The sequence below is a fragment of the Convolutriloba macropyga genome, chromosome 7 (assembly GCF_964194025.1).
Source record: "Convolutriloba macropyga chromosome 7, txConMacr16.3, whole genome shotgun sequence".
Taxonomy (NCBI): domain Eukaryota; kingdom Metazoa; phylum Xenacoelomorpha; order Acoela; family Convolutidae; genus Convolutriloba; species Convolutriloba macropyga.
Genome location: NC_134474.1, coordinates 6,092,167 through 6,116,794, shown reverse-complemented (window position 1 = coordinate 6,116,794; position 24,628 = coordinate 6,092,167). Strand labels below are relative to the sequence as shown.

General features: G+C 42.0%; 2 non-coding genes across 2 annotated transcripts; both read left to right on the top strand.

Annotated features, from left to right (window-relative positions):
- Positions 1-14,869: 14,869 nt before the first annotated feature.
- Positions 14,870-15,061, top strand: LOC142343336 (U2 spliceosomal RNA). The gene has a single exon (XR_012759207.1). It is a non-coding gene; the product is annotated as a U2 spliceosomal RNA (small nuclear RNA).
- A 4,560-nt stretch (positions 15,062-19,621) lies between these two features.
- Positions 19,622-19,813, top strand: LOC142343337 (U2 spliceosomal RNA). The gene has a single exon (XR_012759208.1). It is a non-coding gene; the product is annotated as a U2 spliceosomal RNA (small nuclear RNA).
- The last annotated feature ends 4,815 nt before the right edge of the window (positions 19,814-24,628 follow it).

Genomic DNA, 24,628 nt, shown 5'->3' with positions numbered 1-24,628 from the left:
AGTTCCTTGTAATCATATCTTGTATTCCCCAACGAGATTGATGGGTGTGCAAACATTTCAATCGAATGCACCTTTGAATGTAGTCCCTTTATTGTGATAGGAACCTTCTCTGTCCTCAAATCTTGCGTCCCATGTATTCCCGCTATGTTCAAGGTAACCTCCATGCCTTTGGCTTGTAGTTGATCCTTGACACTTTGATCGATGAATGATACTGTTGACCCACCATCGAGGAAAGCGTAGGTAGTCAACCTATTACCACCATTCTGAACCGATACCGGAACTATTTGAAGAAAACTTGTAACTTGGTTACTCCGGGTGATTGTTGCTGCGCTTACGTTAACTGTGTGACTACCCTCGTCCATTTGGTTTTCTGAGTGTAGCAGTCTGTTGTGGTTTTTGGTACATCCAATTATACCGCACGGGTGGACTATACAATCCATGCCCTTTCCCCATGCCTTTTCCCCAGGCATGCCCTTCCCCAGACATCCATAACATAAGCGTTCTTTTCTGACTGCTGCATAGCGATCGCTGACATTCCTATTCTTAAATATTGGACAACTCCATATTTTATGAGTGCCATCCGCTAGTGGACAGTTTTTGCTTTGAATTTGCTTCATTTCGTTCTCATTCGAACTTGCACTGACATTTGACGATTTTGAGAATTGTTATTCCTTGTCAGCTTTCGGTCGATTATCTTCCTTTCGTTCACTCTTGGTTGATGGCATTCCTTCATGGACAAAAGCCATTCGAGCTAACCACTTTTCAAGGAAAGTGAGATCGGGTCTATCTTCTTGACACTCGTCAACGAAGAAGAACCACTTTTCTTTCAAGTGTAGGGGCAGTTTTTTTATTGCCACTTGCAGTGTTAAACTTGAACGCAGGTCGCCCGCATAATTGTATTGCTTCAGTACATTAACTAGGTTGCTGATTGTTTTTGAGTAATTATTTATTGCCGTCGAGTCTTGCATTCGAATTGGTTGTTGTTTGCGCATTATGTTAAGCTGAGTGTCAACAATTTGGTAAGGTCGCCCAAACTTCCGTCCCAGGAGTTCTCACGCTTGAGCGTAGAACTCTCCCGAATAGCCCATTCCTGATGTAGCTGACTTTGCTTTACCTGTCAACAAAGTTTTCAAGTGGCTCATTTTCTCTGAGTCTGGTATATCATGCTGGTGAACCGTTGCTTTGAACATATTCGGCCACTCCGGCCACTCCAGGGGGTTTCCGTTGAAAGAATTCAACTTCAACTTAGGTAGCTGACTACTACTGCTTGGTTTATTGCGCTTAAACTTGTCTTGTTCCCGGGCTACGCTGGCACGCTCTCCACTTGGTGATCGTGACTTAAGTACACCTTCGCGATTGAGGCTTACCCTGGGGTAATTGTTGTCGATCCTCGTTTTCGCACGCTCCAAACTATAATCGTGCAAGTTGGAGAATTTATCCCAGTTATCGAGCCAACCGGAAACATCTTTATTCTTCGGGGTTTTCCAGTTGAATGGTGTTCTACTTTGAATACTAGGGGCTGCACTATCATAAGAATTGATGCTCTTGCGTCAAGAGCTTCTTTCTCGTATTCCAGTTTCAGTGCACCTTCTTCTTCAAAAAGTTGCATCTCCATTTCAAACTCTTTCCTTTTCAATTCGAATTCAATTTTCTTCAACCTCTTTTTTGATGCACAGTCTTTCTTTAAAGCCGCAAGTTTTTCTGCCTTTTAGCTAGTTTATCAGAGTGGGCCTTTGATTCAATGTCCCTGTTTGGGTTTCCATGTTCAGCAATTCGTTGAGAATTTCCTAAAACAGACTGTGAAGTTTTAGCGGCAGTTGGTTCTGCCTCGCTTGGCAATTGTGAGATTTTATTCTGTTGATCCGTCATTTTTGTTTCTCCGTGAATGTATGGTAACCAATCTGCGTTTTATGTTTATAAGAAATTTAGTCGTTGGGCTTCGTAACTTTCAAACTATTCGAGATCACGAAGAGTATTTGCTCGCATCCGAAGAGGAATAAAATAAGAGTTGTCAAGCTCCGGTATCTGTTCATAAATGGTCTTGAAATTGCTTGATCTATCGTTGTTTCTGATTAGCTCCTGGCTCTCCTTAGTTTTTTCTTCGAGTCGTTTATTACAGTTGCTGATCTGTCTATTCTAAATGACTTGACTCTGTGACGGAGTCACTTCGTTTGTTCTTTGGGACTGCAGCTTGATTCTCTAATGTACTTTTGTTTATCTGCTTTATTTAAGCCTTGCTAATCAACTTCTAATGCACTTTGCCTAATTGGACTAGCGTCTTTGAATTGCCTGTTGAACTTTCTTTTATTCGTTGATGCCTTTGGCACTCCACTTGTTGAGTTGGACAGCAGTTTATTCCATTATCCGGATCGGTGGACCAAATGTAACAGCTGCTCTCCTTGTGTTTCACAAAGAAAGTTTTACACCGCCAAGTTATATTGACCTGAGGATTTCAAGTCACGCTGAAATAAGAAATGGATCGAAAAGCGAACTTTTCAGTGTTTGCTACCGCGTAAAAGAGCAATGCACCTTTTAAAGCGAGAAATGAACGACCTATTTAAGTCCAGCGAGAAAGTTATTGCGTCATTTTCTTTGTAACGGCTGCTCTCCTTGTGTTTCACAAAGAAAGTTTTACATCGCCCAGTTCGTTCTGAATGGTTACAAAATCTGTCCGGATACTTCGTTTATGCAGTTTGCTTTTGTAACTGTATATCCGCTCTGCTGTACTCACCGTTGCATTAACTAATTTAACTAACCTAGTTTTGCATTTCTTCTCAAAAAATAACACAGTATTAGTTTTCGTCCTACTTATTTACTTGAATCTGTTTTGAATCTGCGCAGGATTTTTACTTCATAAGCAATTTTGTTATTCCTTAAGCTCAGCTTCAAATTTTTCTTAACCAAGTAAGCCTTACAAAAGATCAAGTGCAAACAAAATGCGTTCTAATTGGCATAGAAAGCTCGAAAAACTTCATTTAACATAATTTACGTTGAGCCTAGCCTATTAATATACTAAATCGATTGCGCTCTTTTTAGGCTTAAAATTTTCATGTTTCAAAAACGTATCGGTGACCAATCTGAGCTGAAAATTGACTCAGACAAAATACCTGCTTACAAAAACCGATAGATTTGCCGGGCCATTACGATGTGCCTTTTTTGCCTTGATGATGCTACGAAACAGATGCTTAAATGTTGCGATATAACTTTTTGCCACCATGTGAACTAGAACCGTTGATCAGCGAAAACCTTCCATTGAACGTTGCCTTTGTACAGTACGTTGCCTACAGTAGCCTTTACGTAAAAGTTGCTCGATTTCTACTTGATTATTCAATTAAACAATGTGTCGATAGAGTGTTTTCATCTTTATTTTTTTGCGCCGCTCATCTTTCGAACCACCGATTTTAAAGAAAACCCCAATTCGTATTAAATTAAAACGGGGTGTCGGTCTGCATTGTCAGATTCCGGTGCATAAATAATCTAAAAACAAGTGTGCGAAATTAATGGCAAGTCTATTCCCTCTACCTCTGAACGCATTAATGGCTGCTTTATGCCCCCATCACTTTTCCTTGGTTAAATCTGGAGAAACTTGACTACCACCTAAGTCACCAAAATCTTTATTCGCTTTACTTTATATCCATTCGGGAGATTTTTACGCTGAAGTTCTCTCTCAACACATTTGCACTAGTCCTCGTTTATTGTTATAATCATCCAACAATTGACAATCTGCAGATTGGACTAGGGCAGTGCCGAATATCAGAATATTCAGACAAAAAATGTGCAAGGGTGCCTTCAGCTAGACTACAATGATGTGTTCACTCCTCAGTTGCGGTGTTATCATTCCTGCCCTATTTGATGCTATTCAGTTCTTCTCTGATGCTACTTAGAAGAGAAGGGTTACTGAAAATAGTGGCACAAGCAAAAAACTGTAAGACTCTTCCAAAAAATAACTTATTTTGAAAAACGTTTCTGATTGCCGTAAATTGATTTATAACCGGCAAATCTAGCTAACTCCTCTTAATTTGACTCATACTCTTTTTTTCGGGTAATTTCCTTTGATTACTGATAACCTATCCCTGATAATTTTGAGTTTAAAAATCATCAAGGTTCGAAGTTTGAGCAAAGCTTCTGAAATTCACAAATCCTTTTCCGCCAGATTGTAAGGAAAAGCATTTAGTACTATCTTGACAAGTCTCAGCGAAAAAGAGTATTTTTTTCGAGAAGGGAGCTGAGAAACTTTTTTATATATCTGGATTCAAAATAACAGAAATTACAAAAAATTTAGGAGGTATATTCTAAAAGCCTACAAATGATAACTGTACATTTGTATTGACAAAAAGGCCTTTTAATGGTGGCTTTGTTGGTTCCAAATATTCCAAATAACTCAAATCAGTTATGCTGTAAAAACATTATATGGTTTTTATATTAGCCGCCAGCTCACTGCATCATGCCATAAAAACATCGCCTCAAGCGTTACAAGAGCACTATAAAAAAAAGATTTAGGCATTACCGGGTCTGAGTTTCAACCCTCACGCGGTGAAAGTACAAAAAACTGCTCAGTTCAAATTGAGCCATTTCTTGCGTGATAAAAAGAGGCTAGTTATTTGGCATGATGTTGTGAACAATTCATTGTCCCGTCATCGCAGTAATAACAATGAGCCTTTAACACCTTCGCAGCTCATTGCAGTGCTTGAAAAGTACCAGAAGCTTATAGAAGCTATAGTGTATTGCCCCAGAGAAGGAACTCCTGATATGCATAATCAGTTCATGCGTAGAACTCTAGTTACAATCCATATAGTGAAAGATATTGTGTCTAGACGTAAACAGCAAGACCCTAGTTTACTTAAAGAGTACAAAGCGTTACATCAGAAGCCTGCGCTTCAGTTGAAAACACTCACTCTAGTGTTAGCACATAAGAACAACCTTCGGTCCTTGATAACACTCTCCCGACCAAAAAACTTTCTAAGCGCCGTCGTAAAACGCTTCGAACCCGTCATGCGTTTGAGGAGGCGGAACTCACTCAAGCATTTGATAACCTGAATGTCAATTAGTTTTGCGTTGTTGTGGGAGTTTACCCGCTGACTGGCGGTGGGACTTAGTTTACTCACGATTTACGGGTTAGTTTGTAGTTGGTTCTCTCCAATAGCGCCTTACTAAACGTTTCGCTCTCCCCATTTTTGAGTTATTTACTACCGTCCGTTTTCCGCAGGTTATCTGTTTTCAATTTTCCGTTTCCGTTTTTTTTGTTTCCGTGTCGCCGTGTTTTTTCTATCCCCCGTTTATCTGTTGTATGATATAGTTTGTTGTGTTTTTGCTGTAGTAATTTTTTTCTGCTGCTATGCTGGTGTGTTGTTTAGTCTTGTTCCTTGCTAGGGTGTGACTTAAGTTCATTCTGGAGTTACTGCTGGTTTGTTTCGTGACTCTCACCACACTTGTTTGCTAGCAATTTGTTGTAGCTTGATTAATTTTGGTAGTATGCACTTTTGTTGGTCTAGGTTTAGTGGTTTGCTAGGGTGTGACTTAAGTTTGTTCTGGAGTTACGGCTAATACATATTCTGACCTTTTCGACTTTTGTTTATACTACTTCGTTGCCGCAAATTGTTTGATGTTTTGATGCCGTAGATAAAGCACTATATTGTTTGTGCTAGTTTACCTGGCAGTAGCTTCTCTCCCTCTTTTTAGGGTGGGACTTTAGGTTATTCTGGAGTTACGGCTAGTTTGTTTGGTTGAGTTTGTTGCTGTAGTCTACTAGCATTGTTCTTTCCGCCTCCTCGCTCGTGGCTTACCGTCTCCCTCTTTCCGTGCCATCCCGGCTTTCCATCCCGTTGCCCGCTACCCGCTCGACAATTCCGTCCCGTCCGTACCGTTTTACCGTTTCGTTGAGCGCTGTCCGCCCGACGTCTCCTTCTCGTCCGTTTTGTTTTCCCGTTTCGTCGCGCGCCGTTCGCCCGACGTTTCCGCCCCGCCAGTGTCATTTTCCCGCTTCGTTGCGCGCTGTTCGCCCAACGTTCCCGTTCGTCCGTCCGTTTTCCCGTTGCGTCGTGCGTTACTCGCTCGGCGTCTCTTCCCGTCCGTCCCGCCTCCCGTTCTGTCCCTTGTTGCGCTCTCTGCGCTCACCGCTCCTTCTTTCTCTCTTTCAGCGGGTGGTTATGCACTCGACGAACAATATTGCTTTTCGGCGGTTTGCTAGGCAAACCGTCACACTAGGGTTCGGTTTAACACATTTGTGTTGTGTTGTTGTATGTGTGTGTGTACTTTTGTAATAGTAATTGTAATTGGAAATTGAGCAGCTTGTGGAGAATCATTGCCAGCAAGTATCCGCTGCAGCCGTTGGCGAAATTGAGATGATGACAAAATCATCAGCAGACGGGTCTGGTGTTGGCAAAATGAGCCAGTTCTTTACGGAAAAAATTTCACTCAAGACCAAGAAACCTGTTCAAGATTGGGTCAATTCGTCACCGGCCGGGAATATGGCAGATGATGCAAATAAACCGAGTTTGCACTTTTCTGCTTCCATCGCCCAAATCAACCAAGCAATTGTCCAACGTCCTTCTTCAACTCAACCTCTAAACTCAAACTCTAGTGTCAATACACATGGTCAAGTAAAATCAACCTCCCTGTCCATGAGCCGCACGAACCAAGTAGTAGAACCAATGTAACTTATAATGCACATGTTGCAAACAACATCATGCAAGAGCAGCAACAGCCTCAATGTACTCCTCCATCAACCCCAATAAACTTTGGTATGCCAACTCACCTAAACGCCCCAAACACAGCCCGACAACTGCCTCAAGCAACAATGCACTTCGATGGTTTACAGATATCAATTCCCTCGCAGGTCGAGCATGCCGAGACAATTGAATTTATTCAGTCCTCTGCATTCACCACCTTTAAATACACTCGACAATGCTCCGCTAGCACCTAATCCGCCACAAGCAAACATAAAGGTACCAGCGCCCCTTCCCCCGTTTTAAACCCCGTACCACCGCATTTCCCGTTAATCCCGCCAGCATTCCGCTTTGCTCCTTCGCAGCCACAACCACTCTCACTACCCGCCAATAACTCTTTGGCGAATAATGTCAATCTGTTACCCCAATCTCCACCTGCACAATTCATTTCCTCCGCAAATGCTTTTGTACCACAATTACTTCATCCAACGCCCCCACAAAAAAGATTTCAGCCCCAAAATTTTGGCCCTATAACCCACGTACCTCCTGCTCCTCCGTATCCAAATGTGTGGCGTTTTCCGGCAGCAGTCTCATCTAATGCAGTATCACTTGTACGTACGTCTGCAAACTTATACACCGTACAACCAGCCCCGTTAACCAACCCTCATATCACTACATCGCTCCTCTCCTCTCATGTGCAAGCAGCAGCAGGGCCTCAAAATTTCGTAACATCAGACTTCATGCAAGCGAATCCATTTACTTCTTCCACAGGTACCGCCCCCACCTTTGTCACTCCAATCATTCCGCCAACGTATGGAGCTACCGTTCCAAACCCGTTGTGTTGGGGTGGCCCGCCGCATCCCACACCTTCGGCTCCCTCTTTGGACTCCGCGGATTTGATAAAGCAGTTGGCGGACGAAATCACATGTAAGAAGAACAATCCATTGCCCCAGTGGAAGTTGTCACAGTACCATGGTGATTCTCTGCAGTGGCATGAATGGTTCGGACAATTTTGTTGTCAAGTTAACATACTTAAAAACTCTTGCAGCTGAAAAAGCTAAAACCGCTATTGCTGAGTTCGCATACTGTGGTGTAATGTATAAGAAAGCACTTAACACACTTGAACGTAAATTTGGCCAACCACAGGTAGTAGTCAATTCACACTTAGACAAACTCCACTCTTTCCTCCACCAAAGATGCACAATAGTAATAACATCATACACTATTCTGCAACAATTTCGAGTCTTGTTGGGGTCTTTAAATCACTTTCATATGACTCAGACCTTAAGAGCGCCTCACTTCTTAACACGGCTGTGCAAAAATCGCCGCCCAATCTGAAAGAGTTTTGGTCACTCTTCACAGTGAAGAAACACTGGGTTCAGCCAACACTCCTTGACATTAACGATTGTTTGAAAGAGAAGGCGGAGGCACATGATTTAATGAAACAAACTTCATCGAAGGCAAGAACTGAGGATAACACCAACTCAGTAGTAAATACCAAAGTAGCCTCAAGAAATTTTGCTGCTAATACGCAATCTAAGGGCACTCAGAGGCCAGCCTCAACATCGGCAAAGCCTCCAACCCCTCGCTGCTTTTTGTGTAAAGGTAACCACTGCATCTGTGAGTGTAGGGTAGTTAAAGAAAAGTCTCCCACTCAACGAGCAAATGCAGTGGCGGAAGAAAAACTGTGCTTCTCATGATTGAGAGAGAACCATATGTTTAGACAATGCCTAAACCCTAGCAAATGCAGGAAGGACGGTTGCAACAGCTCCCATAAAACACTTCTTAATGAAGCTGAGAGGGTTTATCTATCAAAATTCCCTTCAAACAACAATAGTAATTCTAATGCTGGCGCAAATCAAAGTAAACTTTCGAGTGTCCAATCATCGAGTAAGACCACTACTTTGTCATCTGTGAGTAATGAGAAAAGCCTCCTTCAGGTGACTGAAGTACAGTTGACGAGCTCTTCTGGTAAAGATACCACGGTTTTAGTTCTGTGCGATACCGCTTGTTAACCTGATAAAACTTTATACAGCTTGAGTTCTGTGCGAACAAGCCGGGCAAGATTCGTAGGGTCCTAAACCGAGCAGCTACAATCCATGTAGCATCTCTGAATAAGTCATTATTCACTGGACTGACTTACTACAAAACCTAATCTATGTACTCCTACGGTTCAGACAACATCCATTTGCCGTATCCGCCGACATCGAGGGTGTTCCTCCAAGTTGGAGTGTTACCATGTGATCAGCCATCATTGCACTTTTGTGGCGGGAGGACCCCAAATCAAATGTTTTGGCACACCAGTACCCACGCCACATCTTTGGGGCAAAAGATTCTCCCACCTGCGCCAACTACGCACTTCAACGCACGGCAAGTGATAATGCGAAGGACTAACCCAGAAGCTGCGAAAGCCGTCCCTGGTCTGCTCAATCTACTGAACCGAAGGTCATCGTTTCGTTCAAGGAGGAATCAATGCACGTGCTTGGGCTCAAGTGGGCTCACAACAACGATACTCTGGTTGTGAGTAGAGGTACTAACAGCACCGTCACAAAAAATTTAACACATCGCTTGGTGTTAAGCCTTGTGTCAAATGTCTACAAACCAATTGGTCTTGTCGCACCATTTACTGTTGGTGCTCGGTTAATCTTGAAAGACATTTGGCGTGTCAATGGACAAAACTGGAACGACGAGTTATCTAAAGACACAGTTGACAGATTCCTTGCCTGGTGTGTTGAACTGCCGCGGTTAGTATAGATCACTATACCGAGAAGTTAATTTTCAGGACCGTTCCATCATCTTGAACTCCACATGTTTGATGATTGCTCGCAAGACGTATTCAGTGCAGTAGGTTTTCTTAGGGCTCAAGAAACTTGCACCTCCGGTGACATTATATCAGAGCTGGCGTTTGTCTTGGTCAAGGCCCGTATTGCACCTATGAAGGTAATGACAGTTCCTAAGTTGGAACTGCAAGCCGCTCTCTTCGCTACCCGCTTAAAAAGCGAAATCTGTCACGCAGTAATGGTTACTGTGGATAAAGTGTTTATGTGGACAGATAGTACCATCGTCTTGCAGCGGATAAAATCAACCAATAAACACCCAATATTCATTGCAAATCGTGTTAGTGAAGTTCTGTAGATCACCAGCGTTGACCAATGGAACCACGTCGCAACTTGTGATAATCCGGCAGATGCTGTCACGCTTGGTGTGTCCGCTGAAGTTTTGCAATCGAGTAGCTGGGTGAGGGGTCCTGAATTCTTGAGAACTATGCAATTCCCTTTCGTACCGAGTACTGACGTCGTTGATAACATCAACCTCGGCGTTGTAACCAAGGAACAAGATGATGACTCCATCTCATCTTTAGCCGCATCCGTAACCAATCCCCTTAAGGAGCAAGGCATTAATCTAATCCCCTTCGATAAATTCAGTTCTTATCAAAAACTACTTCGTGTCACCGCATATGTGCTCTATCTTTTACCATCTCATGAAAGTTACCGTACCGTAGACGGCAGCATAGCGGACGCTGTTGAGCTTGACGAAACCTAGCGTCATCTCCAGTACCTGGTTCAAGGAGAGTCCTTTAATACCGAAAGAAGGGATCTTCTGGACAAAAACTTCGTTAAGAGGAGCAGCCGCATTGCTCAGCTTACTCCGTTTATCGGACTTCATGGTCTCATCCCTTCTTCTGGTCGACTCCAACGGTTAGTGGAAATTGACTTTAACACTAAGCATCCTATCGTGCTGGATGCGCGTCATACCTTTGTTGAACTGTTCCTGTGGCATACTCATTTGAAGAACCATCATCAGGGCATCGATTACTTACGATGAAAGGTACAGGAAAGTTATGCCATCCTCGAACTACTTTACACACTGCGTTCCATCAAATGAAACTGCGTCTTGTGTAGAAATCTCCGTGCTGCAACCATTCAACCTATTGTGGCAGACCTTCCAAAGGAGAGACGCGCATACCAGTCTCCTCCCTTTGCCAACACAGGGGTTAATTACTTCGGCCCATTCTTCGGCCCATTCTTCGGCCCATTCTTCCGCCCATTCGTCGGATTACGGAGAAGAGGTGGGGATTTCTCTCCAATTATTTGGCTACTCGTGCTGTCCATGTTGAAGCCGCCCCGTACATGGACACCAGTTCCTGTGTAATTGGAGTGGAGCGATTCGTCTCCCGTCGGGGTAATCCTGATATGATTTGATCGGATATTGGTACGAACTTCATTGGAGCGGAGAAAGAGCTCCGTGAATGTATTCAATAATGAAACACGCTCAACATCGCCAGGGAACTTGCACGTAAGGGCATTAAGTGGAGGTTCAATCCACCCAGTGCGGAACGCCAAGGTGGCATCTGGGAGAGGTTAGTTCGTAGTTTTAAAAGGGTACGGTACACTATCTTCGGTACAAGTCGCCTCACAGATGAGGTGTTGAACACTACTTTTTGTCTCGTTGAACACGCACTAAACACACGTCCGTTAACGTCCGTAAGCGTCGACCATCCGACCTAGGCCCAATAGCACCTAATCAATTTCTACTCGGTAACCAAGCAACCGGAATTCCGTCCATTGTTGGCATCGACGAGTTCGATCATCGTAAGCAGTACGCCCGAGCACAGTCCTACGCCAATGCAATTTGGGCATGTTGGCTAAAGGAGTTTGTACCTGCGCTGAAGCATAGACCTAAGTGGCAGACGCCTGCCGAGCGGCACCTCAAGGTCGGTGATTTAGTTTGGATTGCGGAAGAAAGCAACACCAGGTGTTACTGTCCAAGTGCTCGGATTGAAGAACTGCGTTACGGCTCCGACAGTGTTGCCCGCTCCGCCGTCGTACGCACGTCGTTCGGATCGCTCGTCCGCCCACTCGTTATGCATGTACCAATCCTCCCAACATCTTCTTCCGGGCTGGAGGATGTTACCGCGTAAATGAGCAATGCGGCTTTTAAAGCGAGAAATGAACAACCTATTAAGGTCAAGCGAGAAAGTTATTGCGTCATTTTCTTAACCAAGTAAGCCTTACAAAGGATAAAACGCACACAAAATGCATTCTATTTGGCATAGAAAGCTCGGAAAAAGTTCATTTAAGATAATTTACGTTGATACTATTAATATACTAAATCGATTGCGCTCTTATTAGGCTTAATACCCTTATGTTTCAAACAAGTATCGGTGACCAATCTGAGCCGAAAATCGGTTCAGACAAAATACCTGCTAACAAATACTGATAGATTTGCCGGGCCATAACGATGTGCTTTTTTGCCTTGGTGATGCTACGAAACAGATGCTTCAACCTTACGATATAACTTTTTGCCTTGATGTGAAGTAGAACCGTTGATCATAGAAAACTTTCCGTTGAACGTTGCCTTTGTACAGTACGTTGCTTGCAGTAGCCTTTACGTAAAAGTTGCTCGATCTCTACTTGATTATTCAATTAAACAATTTGTCGATAGAGTGTTTTCACCTCTAGTGTTAATTTTTTAACTCGAATTCGAATTGACCAGAAAAAATGTGTTCTCAAATTTTTAGTCCACGAGCAGTAACTTGACTTTGATGTTTACTGATTTTTTAATTTATGATCCGATTGATTCTCTTCCAAATGGTTTTCCTAATCAATTCACAGTCCATGCTTGGTCTAATTTTTTTTGCAAAGATTTCTTTTTTTGGTTAAGATTTGTCTCGAAAAGTTTTTTACTTAGTTTTGCTTTACCTTAGCTCACAGCATTTTCATATTTATTTAATTTCAGCAAGCTTCAAAGTAATAAAACACTGATCTTCTATTCCGCAAGTGTCTCTCACCAAAACAATGCAAGAGGGACAAAATATATGTGCGAATGATAAAAAAATATAAACCAAAAATGAAACTAAACACCAGAAATAAAAGGTATAACCACATAAATTGAATAGAAACTGCTTGCTTCACTATTATGCAACCAAATGACCAAGTCGCTGGAGCAAAACTTGGGAACCTCCGCACTTGATCCTAGGATATTAAAACGATATAGAACCTTTTATCGATAATCCTGGCGAGGCTACGAACGATTGTCCGATATCGAGGAAATGGGTAATTAACGCGGCCTAAAATTTAGCAGGAGGAAATGCGGCTGCGGCAGCGTTGCTTGCGCCGCTCCAATTGAAGGCAAACCCATTCCTGTAATGCGCGAGGGAGGATTTTACAAAAATATTGGTACTATCCGACTTCCAAGGCTCCTGGACGCTCCTATGTGGTGAAGAGGCATGTTTCCAACAGGCGTGTTTAGGTAAAGATCCAAACTCACCCTATGCAGAAAATAAACCAAACTTTTCTAAATTTGGTCAACTGCAAACCAAATTTTGTACAACAAAAAATGAAATACTGATCTCTGTCCAATTTTCAACCCAAACTAATTTCCTTCAAAAAGCAAACACTTATGATTATATAGTTAAAACCCAAATTAATTTCTAGAATTACAAAATATTTATATGAATATTTATAATTTATATAAATTTCCTCTCCCATGAACAATTTATTAAATATGCTCCAAACATTTATCTAATTAGAAACGTGTCACCCCTCCATCACTTCACCCCTATATCGTTTCACCCCTCTATCATTTCTTTATTTAGTCTATTAATAATCTCGAACAATGGTTAGGCTATGACGTCACCTTCTTCTGGCAGGACGTTGATTGCGTAATTTTAGATCCAGTAAGAAAAATTTGATCACCCTGAGGTGTAAAAAAAGGTCTCCGTTTCACACCTCTATCATTTCACGCCACAAATTAGCAGTCGACATTAAGTTAGAAAGTTGAGAGTGAGCAACACAAAATATGTAAATTGTGCTTAAGATAAGCTTGACATAGCTTGACAAGAAGCTCTACTTGTTCAGCGTATAGTTGGCTAAATAAATGATGCCTAGAGGAACAAAAAAGAACATGCAAATGGGTTATAAGAGAAGCCCAAGTTCGAGAGCATAAGACAAGTTAATGTAATGGTTAGCAGACTAGGCTTGCAAGTAAGAGATGCTGGTTCGAATCCAGTACTGGAAACTTTTCACAGTAGTTGCGACTGCTCAGAACCCTGTAACACAATACAAGCAAGTTTTTTCCTCATAAATAGGAGCGAACCCCCCTCCCCATTGAAAAAAAAACATGCTTTGATAGCTGCATTAAAATTTATAGCATCATTGCAGTGCCTATCATTCGAAGACATGTACCTATATGCGCAAAAATGAGATCTCTCGAAGTTGATTGAGCGTAGCTTGGTCATCGTATCCATTCAATTATGTCCGAAATCACCCATCGATCAGTCCTGGGTAACTGGCTGAGGATTCTGTAGGACATAAACTGGATTGTCCTGAGATTTAGTGTTCAAACTAGACCAAATAAGTCATAGAAAAGCTAAAGAAATTTGTTGTCAATTGAGTTGGCGAATCACAGCCGGCGAATCACAGTTGGCAAATCAAAACTAACAACTCTGTTCCAGATCCAATCAGCCACTGAGCAGACCAGCTTGGGTCCCACATCGGGGGGGGGGTTGTAATGCGCGACCCAATTTACGTAGTCGCAAAAAGATCTGCTCAGAGAGGTTTGATCAGAGGTCGCTGGGATAGGGAACTTCTATACTTGGTGACATGCACATTTTCACAATTACAACCGTTGATTTGTGAGTTTGTTGTATAAAAGGACGCTATGACATCTTTTGAACACGCATCAAAATGAGCAACCCAGAATTGGAACTTAGGCATTATTGCAACAAATGGTCGATTTAAATGGTACGATTATACAAGTCGAACAAATGCTATATATTGTTGTTCTTTTGCTCTATATCATACACAGCTTTCAAATTACGACAATGGTATGAATTATGAATAGCTTAATGGTACAGACAACTCGGCTGGACTATTGATAAGGCCTCAAAATGGTCCAAAATGAGCACTTTGTTATAATTTTGTCAATCTATTCACATTTGGAACCAATTATTTTAGACCAAAAGGTCGATATAACTAAATCGACGTTTGTAGGATCCAAAACATCTTGATCGGATTCTAAAATTGTGACTTTGACGATGTTTCGCGAACGTTTAACATGGTCCAACATTGCTTTTTTTGTGTCAAAAGAAACAAATGTTTTACATATTGAGTCAAAAAGAGCAACTGTATATGCTCTGGACTTCAGACGGTTGTCAACGTTTGAGTTGAGTTCACAAATTTCGAAGAATTTGATTGGAGATTATCGCTTCTCGGCCTTTTGGCTAAGATCATGTGTAGTATCTGTTCTTGTCAGCGTAATATCTGGCATGTCGGGCATTGCCCGGCACCAATATTAAACTGCTTTTTGATCCTCGGATCCGACAAAGAAGCTTGCTTCAGTCGGTCCACGGATCGTCCCAGTCCTATACTAGCGCCGGGTACGGTCCATCACAAAACTTCAACAAACGTAGTATATTTGTAGCAACTTACAGTGTTCCCTCCATTTCGGCTATTAATGCTGCTGGTGCAATTGTTGCGACGAAATGTCGTGCGTGGGGCGTTAGCTTTTAATGATTTGTTCATGCTTTTTCATGATTTCATAAGTTATATTGACCTGAGGATTTCGAGTCGCGCTGAAATAAGAAATGGATCGAAAAGCGAACTTTTCAGTGTTTGTTACCGCGTAAAAGAGCAATGCGCCTTTTAAAGCGAGAAATGAACGACCTATTTAAGTCCAGCGAGAAAGTTATTGCGTCATTTTCTTTGTAACGGCTGCTCTCCTTGTGTTTCACAAAGAAAACTTTACACCGCCCAGTTCGTTCTGAATGGTTACAAAATCTGTCCTGATACTTCGTTTATGCAGTTTGCTTTTGTAACTGTATATCCGCTCTGCTGTACTTACCGATGCATTAACTAATTTAACTAACCTAGTTTTGCATTTCTTCTCAATTGAACTGGGTCTACAGATCACACAATACGGGATCTCTATATGTTTACCAGTTCAATCGTTTTGATTAACCAAATCTAAGGCAAAAATATATGCCTGAGAAGTGTTATGAAAAATTGGTTTCTAACTTAATCCTAGTTGTGTGTGTTGCCATTTTCGCAGAGTACTTACGAGTTGAAGATTGGAAATCAGGACACAGAAAATCACAAGGGCATTAAGTGGAAGTTCAATCCACCCAGTGCGGAACGCCAAGGTGGCATCTGGGAGAGGTTAGTTCGTAGTTTTAAAAGGATACTGTACACTATCTTCGGTACGCGTCGCCTCACAGATAAGGTGTTGAACACTACTTTTTGTCTCGTTGAACACGCACTAAACGCACGTCCGTTAACGTCCGTAAGCGCCGACCCATCCGACCTAGGCCCAATAGCACCTAATCATTTTCTACTCGGTAACTAAGCAACCGGAATTCCGTCCATTGTTGGCATCGACGAGTTCGATCATCGTAAGCAGTACGCCCGTGCACAGTCCTACGCCAATGCAATTTGGGCACGTCGGCTGAAGGAGTATGTACTTGCGCTGAACCATAGACCTAAGTGGCAGACGCCTGCCGAGCAGCACCTCAAGGTCGGTGATTTAGTTTGGATTGCGGAAGAAAGCAACCCCAGGGGTTACTGTCCAACTGCTCGGATTGAAGAACTGCGTTAAGGCTCCGACAGTGTCGCCCGCTCCGCCGTCGTACGCACGTCGTCCGGATCGCTCGTCCGCCCACTCGTTATGCATGTACCAACCCTCCCAACGTTTTCTTCCGGGCTGGAGGATGTTACCGCGTAAATGAGCAATGCTGCTTTTAAAGCGAGAAATGAACAACCTATTAAGGTCAAGCGAGAAAGTTATTGCGTCATTTTCTTAACCATGTAAGCCTTACAAAGGATAAAGTGCACACAAAATGCATTCTATTTGGCATAGAAAGCTCGGAAAAAGTTCATTTAAGATAAGTTACGTTGAGCCTATTAATATACTAAATCGATTGCGCTCTTATTAGGCTTAATACTTTTATGTTTCAAAGAGGTATCGGTGACCAATCTGAGCCGAAAATTGGCTCAGACAAAATACCTGCTAACAAATAGTGATAGATTTGCCGGGCCATTACCATGTGCTATTTTGCCTTGATGATGCTACGAAACAGATGCTTCAACCTTGCGATATAACTTTTTGCCTTGATGTGAAGTAGAACCGTTGATCGTAGAAAACTTTCCGTTGAACGTTGCCTTTGTACAGTACGTTGCTTACAGTAGCCTTTACGTAAAAGTTGCTCGAACTCTACTTGATTATTCAATTAAACAATTTGTCGATAGAGTGTTTTCACCTCTAGTGTTAATTTTTTAACTCGATTTCGAATTGAATACAAAAAATGTGTTCTCCAATTTTTAGTATACGAGCAGTAACTTGACTTTGATGTTTACTGCTTTTTCACTTTATGATCGGATTGATTCTCTTCCAAATGGTTTTCCTAATCAATTCACAGTCCATGCTTGGTTTGTTTTTTTCTGCAAAGATTTTTTCTTGGATTTAGGTAAAGATTTGTCTCAAAAAGCTTTTTACTTAGTTTCGCTTTATCCTAGCTCACAGCGTTTTCATTTTTTTTTACTTCAGCAAGCTTCAAAGTAATAAAACACTGATCTTCTATTCCGCAAGTATTTCTCACCAAAACAATGCAAGAGGGACAAAATATCTGTACGAATGGTAAAAAATATCAACCAAAAATGAAACTAAACACGAGAAATAAAAGGTATAACCACATAAATCGAATAGAAACTGCTTGCGTCACTATTATGCAAGCAAATGACCAAGTCGCTGGAGCAAAACATGGGAACCTCCGCACTTGATCCTAGGATATTAAAGCGATCTAGAACCTATTATCGATAATCCTGGCGAGGCTACGATTGTATTGTCCGATATCGAGAAAATGGCTAAATAACTTGGCCTAAAATTTAGCCGGAAGAAATGCGGCTGCGGCTGCGTTGCATACGCCGCTCCGATTGAAGGCAAACCCATTCTTGTAATGCGCTAGGGAGGAGTTTACAAAAATATTGGTACTATCGGTTTTCCAAGGCTCCTGGACGCTCCTAGGTGGTGAAGAGGGATGTTTCCAACAGGCGTGTTTCGGTAAAGATCCAAACTCACCCTATGCAGAAAAGAAACCAAACTTGTCTCAATTTGGTCAACTGCAAACCAAATTTTGTACAGCAAAAAAATGAGATACTGGATTCTGTCCAATTTTCAAACCAAACTAATTTCTTTCAAAAAGCAAACCCTTATGATTATATAGTTAAAACCCAAATTAATTTCTATAATTATATAATATTTATATAAATATTTATAATTTATATAAACTTCCTCTCCCATGAACAATTTATTAAATTTGCTCCAAACGTTTATCTAATTATAAACGTGTCACCACTCTAACGTGTCACCCCTCTATCATTTCTTTATTTAGTCTATTAATAATCTCGAACAATGGTTAGGCTATGACGTCACCTTCTTCTGGCAGGACGTTGATTGCGTAATTTTAGATCCAGTAAGAAAAATTTGATCACCCTGAGGTGTAAAAAAGGTCTCCATTTCACACCACAAATTAGCAGTCGACATTAAGTTAGAAGGTTGAGAGTGAGCAACACAAAATATGTAAATTGTGCTTAAGATAAGTTTGACATAGCTTGACAAGAAGGCCTACTTGTTCAATGCATACTTGGCTAAATAAATGATGCCTTGAGGAACAAGAAAGAACATGCAAATGAGTTATAAGAGAAGCCCAATTTCGAAAGCTTAAGACAAATTAATGTAATGGTTTGATGACTAGGCTTGCAAGTAAGAGATGCTGGTTCGAATCCAGTACTGGAAACTTTTCACAGTAGTTGCGACTGCTCAGAACCCTGTAACACAAGACAAGCAAGTTTTTTCATTATAAATAGGAGCGAACCCCCCCCCCCCCCATTGAAAAAAAACATGCTTTGATAGCTGCATTGACAGTGCCTATCATGCGATGACATGTACCTATATGCGCAAAAATGAGATCTCTCGAAGTTGATTGAGCGTAGCTTGGTCATCGTATCCATTCAATTATGTCCGCAATAACCCATCGATCAGTCCTGGGTAACTGGCTGAGGATTCCGTAGCACATAAACTGGATTGTCCTGAGATTTAGTGTTCAACTAGACCAAATCAAGTCATAGAAAAACTAAAGAAATTTGTCAATTGAGTTGACGAATCACAGCCTGCGAATCAAAGTTGGCAAATCAAAACTAACAACTCTGTTCCAGACCCAATCAGCCACTGAGCAGACCAGCTTGGGTCCCACATCGGGGGGGGTTGTAATGCGCGACCCAATTTACGTAGTCGCAAAAAGATCTGCTCAGAGAGGTTTGATCAGAGGTCGCTGGGATAGGGAACTTCTATCCTTGGTGACATGCACATTTTCACAATTACAACCGTTGATTTGTGAGTTTGTTATATAAAAGGACGCTATGACATCTTTTGAACACGTATCAAAGTGAGCAACCTAGAATTGGAACTTAGGCATTATTGCAACAAATGGTCGATTTAAATGGTACGATTATACTAGTCGAACAAATGCTATATATTGTTGTTCTTTTGCTCTATATCATACACAGCTCTCAAATTACAACAGTGGTATGAATTATGAATGGCTTAATGGTACAGACAACTCAGCTGGACTATTGATAAGGCCTCAAAATGGTCCAAAATGAGCACTTTGTTATAATTTTGTCAATCTATTCACATTTGATACCAAGTATTTGAGACCAAAAGGTCCAGATAACTAAGTCGACGTTTGCAGGATCCAAAAGATCTTGATCGGACTCTCAAAGTTGTAATTTTGACGATGTTTCACGAACGTTTAACATGGTCCAACATTGCTCTTTTTGTGTCAAAAGAAACAAATGTTTTAAATATTGAGTCAAAAATAGCAACTGTATATGCTCTGGACTTCAGACGGTTGTCAACGTTTGAGTTGAGCTCACAAATTTTGAAGAATTTGATTGGAGATCATCGCTTCTCGGCCTTTTGGCTAAGATCATGTGTAGTATCTGTTCTTGTCAGCTTAATATCTGTCATGTCGGGAATTGCCTGGCACCAATATTAAACTGCTTTTTGATCCTCGGATCCGACGAAGAAGCTTGCTTCAGTCGGTCCACGGATTGTCCCGGTCCTACACTACCGCCGGGAACGGTCCATCACAATTATGAACTTAGCATGGAAATGTTCGGTGGTTGTCAAAGTTGTGCCTCTAATAGTTCAATACGTTCGGGTAAGTGTAGTGGACAATTCATAGCTCACGAGTCAGTGATGTTCAATCGCTTATTGATTTTCGGACCTTCGCGGTCCGAGATTAATCTTCTGGGCTCAACCCTACGCTACTTCCTTCTGGGCTCAACCCTTGTTTTGCTTCTTCGAAATTTTTTTAAAACGAGATAACATATATCCCGGGTCGAATGTCCTCCCTAAAATCCTCCCATTTTGTTGTAAGAGTGGGGGTAATTTGTCTATGGGGGGTAAATTGATGTAAGTGGGGGGGGGTTCTTTGTTCAGAGGGGGTAAAGTGATGTAAGAGTTGGGCTGTAATAGGAGGACTTTTGAGGAATTACCCCCCTAACTAAAATTGCCATGTAAGAGTGGGCTGCCTTGTGCTGCAATGGGAGGACTTTTGAGGAGTTACATCCCCTGACTAAAATAGTCCTGTAAGAGAGGGCTGCACTGGGCAGCAATGGGAGGATTTTTCAGGAATTACCTCCCCTGACTAAAATTGTCAAGTAAGAGTGGGCTGCAATGAGAGGACTTTTGAGGAATTACACCCCTGGCAGAAATTGCCATGAAAGAGTGGGATGCAATGGAAAGATTTTTGAGGATTTACCTCCCGTGACTAAAATAGCCAAATAAGAGTGGGCTGCAATGGTCTGCAATGCGAGGAAAAAGGTGAAATGGTGTAAGAATGAGGGGTAGTTTCTTCAAAGGGGGTAAAATGATGTAAGAGATGGGCTGCCAAGGGGGGTAAAAAGGTGTAAGAGTGGGGGTAATTTTTTCAGGGGGTAAAATGAATTAAAAGTTGAGCTGCCAGGGGGGTAAAATGGTGTAAGAGTGATGGTGTATTTTTACAGAAAGGGGTAAAATGAGGTAAGAGCTGGGTTGCCAAGGGGGTTAAAATGGTGTAAGAGTAAGTGGTTATCTGTTCAGAGGGGGTTAATAGAGATAAAGGTTGGGCTACCAAGGGTGTAAAGTGCTCTAATACTGAGGGGGTAATTTGTTCAGATGGGGTCAAATGAATTAAAAGTTGAGCTGCCAGGGGGGTTAAATATAGTAAGAGTGAAAAACTATGTTTCAGAGGGGATAAAAAAATGTAAGAGTTGAGCTGTCAAGAGGGGGTAAAGGTGTGCGAAAATGGTGGGTAATTTGTTCAGGGCGGTAAAAAGATATAAGAGTTGAGCTGCAAATGGGGATAAAATGGTATAAGAGTGAGGGGGTAATTTTTTCAGAGGAGTTAAAATAGGCTAAAATTTGAGTCGCCAGGGGGGTAAAATAGTGTATGAAGGAGCGGGTATTTTTCAGAGTTTGTAAAATGATGTAAGAGCTGGGCTGCCAAGGGGGCTAAAATGGTGAAAGAGTGAGGGGGTGGTTTGTTCAGAGGGGGTAAAATGAGGTAAGAGTTAAGCTGCCAGGAACGGGGGTTTACGGGCGTAAGAATGGGGGGTAATTTGTGCATAGGGAGTAAAATGATGTAAGAGTTGATCTGCTGCAGGGGATCAAATGATGTAAGAGTGAGGGGGTTAATTTGATCAGAGGAGGCAAAATGAGGTAAGAGTTTTGATGCCAAGGGGATAATGTGGCGTATGGGTGGGGGTAAGGTGTTCAGGGGGTGAAATGAAGTGAGAGTTGATCTGACAAAGGGGATAAAATGGTGTAAGATTGAGGAGGTACTTGTTTAGGGCGGGTGAAATGAGGTAAGAGCTGGGCTTCCAAGAGGCTAAAGTGGTCTATGAGTGTCGGGTAAGATGTTCAGGGGGGTTGAAATGATGTGAGAGTTTAGCTGACAAAGAGGATAAAATGGTGTAACAGTGAGGGGTTATTTGTTCAGAGTGTAAAATGAGTTAAGAGCTGGGTTGCCGAGGGGGATATAATGGTGTAAGAGTGAGGGGGTAATTTGATTAGAGTGTTAAAAATAAATGAGAGATGAGCCGCCAAGGGGGATAAAATGGTGTAGGTGTGAGGGGGTAGTTTGTTCAGAGAAGGTAAGATGACGTAAATTATTAGCTGCCAAGGGGGTAAAATGGTGTGAGAGTGAGGGTGTATTCTATCAGAGGAGGTAAAATGAGGTAAGAGTTGAGCTGCCAAGGGGGGTATAGTGGTGTAAGATTTTGGGGTTTTTTGTTCTGAGGGGTAAAGAGATGTAAGAGTGGGGGTGGGGGGGGGGGGTGAAATGATGAGAGAGTTGAGCTGGCAGGGGGCTAAAAAGGTGTAAAAGTGAGGGTGTATTTTTTCAGAGGAGGTAGAATAAGGTAAGAGTTGAGCTGCCAAGTGGGGCAAAATGGTGTAAGAGTGAAGGTATTTTTTTCAGAGGGGGTAAAATGATATAAGGGTTTAGCTGCCAAATAGAATAAAATGGTATAAGAGTGAGGAGGTAATTTGTTCAGAGGAGGTGAAATGAATTAAAAGTTGAGCTGCCAGGGGTGTAAAATATTGTAAGAAGGAGGGGTATTATTCAGAGCGGGTAAAATGAGTTAAGAGCTGGGCTGCCATGGGGTTAAAATGGTGCAAGATTGAGGGGTAATTTTTTCAGAGGGGGTAAAATGAATTAGGAATTGAGCTGCCAAGGGGTATAAAATGGTGTAAGAGTGAGGGGGTTGTTTGTTCAGAGGGGTTAAAATGATGTAAGGGTTGAGTTGCCAAAAGGGATAAAATGTTGTAAGAGTGAGGGGATAATTTGTTCAGAGGGGGTAAAAAGAATTAGAGTTTGAGCTGCCAGGGGTGTAAAATATTTTAAGAAGGAAGGGTATTTTTCAGAGGGGATAAAATGAGGTAAGAGCTGTGCTGCCAAGGGGGGTAAAATAGTAAAAGATTGAGGGGTAACTTGTTCAGAGGGGGTATAATGAATTAAGAATTGAGCTCCCAAGGGGGATAAAACGGTGAAGAGTGAGGTGGTTGTTTGTTCAGAGGGGGTAAAATGAGTTAAAAGTTGAGCTGCCATGGAAGCAAAATGGTGTAAGTGTGAGGTTGTATTTTTCAGAGGGGTAAAATGATGTAAGAGTTGATCTGCCAGAGGGGATAAAATGATGTAAGAGCGGGGTTAATTTGTTCAGAGGAGGTAAAATGATGTAAGAGTTGGATTGCCAGGAGGGTAAAATGGTGTAAGAGTGAGGATGTATTTTTTCAGAGGGGGTAAGATGATGTAAAAGTGAGGAGGCATTTGTTCAGAGGATAAAATGAGGAAGAAGCTCGGTTGCCAAGTGGGTAAAATGGTATAAGATTGAGGAGATATTTTGTTCAGAGTGGTAAAGAGAAAAAAGAGATGAGCTGCCAAGGGGTTAAAATAGTGTAAGAGTGAGGGGGTAGTTTGTTCAGAGGAGGTAAATTGAGGAAAGATTTGAGCTGCCAAGGGGGTATAGTGGCGTATTATTTTGGGGTTATTTGTTCTGAGGGGTAAAAAGAGGTAAGAGTGAGAGGGTGGTTTGTTGAGAGGGGGCAATTCTAACAATTTCTATTCATATTTATAGACCGTCACAAGTTGGACAAGTTTTGATGGTGTGGAGGGTAAGGAGAACCAGCTGAGTGTACAGAGGTTGTGGACTAAAGACTGGCAGTCTTCAAGCTTGGGGGCTGAAACAATGTAAGATTGAAGTGGCAAAATGATGTAATAGTTGAGCTGCCAAGGATGGTAAAGTGGTGTAAGAGAGAGGGGGTAATTTGTTCGTTCAGAGGTTTGTAAAATGATGTAAAAGTGGGCCTGCAATGTGAGGATTTTCTGGAATAATGCAGCGCAAAACTGTTAGGTCTTTTTGGCTGCATAAGGCTTCCAACGGGGGTAAAAAAAGTGTAAGACCGAGGCGGTAAAATACATGTTAACCCCCCACTCTCACAGCTTTTTGGTCTGTCAAAGGGGTAAAAATGATGTAAGAGTTCGGGGGTAATGGAGAAATTACCCCCGAAATCTTACGTCATTTGGGTAAATTGAGGTAAGAGTTGAGCTGCCAAGAGCGGGGTAAAGTGGTGTAAAAGTGAGAGGCAATTTGTTCAGGGGAGTAAAATGATATAAGACTTTAGCTGCCAAGGGGGGTAAAATGGTGTGAGATTGAGGGCTTATTTGTTCAGAGGGGGTTAAATGAATTGAAAATTGCGCTGCCAGGGGGCTAAAAATGTGTAAGAGTGAGGGTATATTTTTCAGAGGGGGTAAGATGATGTAAGAGATGATCTGCCAAATGGGATAAAAGGATGTAAGAGTGAGGGAGTAATTTGTTCAGAGGGGGTGAAATGAGGTATGAGTTGGGTTGCCAAGGGGGAAAAAGGTGTAAGAGTGATTTGTATTTTATCAGAGGAGGTAAAACGAGGTAAGAGTTGAGCTGCCAAGGGTCAAAGTGGTGTATGTGTAGGGAGTAACGTGTTCGGGGGGGGGGGGTGAAATGATGTGAGAGTTGAGCTGACAAAGGTGATAAAATGGTGTAAGAGTGAGGGGGTAATTTTTCCGGAGGGGGTAAAATGATGTAAGAGTTGGAATGCCAAGGGGGGTAAATTGGTGTAATAGTGAGGGAGTATTTGTTCAGAGGGTAAAATGAGGTAAGAACTGGGCTGCCAAGTGGGATAAAATGGTGTAAGAGTGAGCGGGTAGTTTGTTCAGAGGAGGTAAAAGGAGGTAAGAATTGAGCTTCCACAAAGCGGGTTTAACGGGTGTAAGAGTGGGGGTTAATTTGTTCACATGGAGTAAAATGATGTAAGAGTTAATCTGCCAAAGGGGATAAAACGATATAAGAGTGAGGGGGTAATTTGTACAGAGGGGATTATTGATGTAA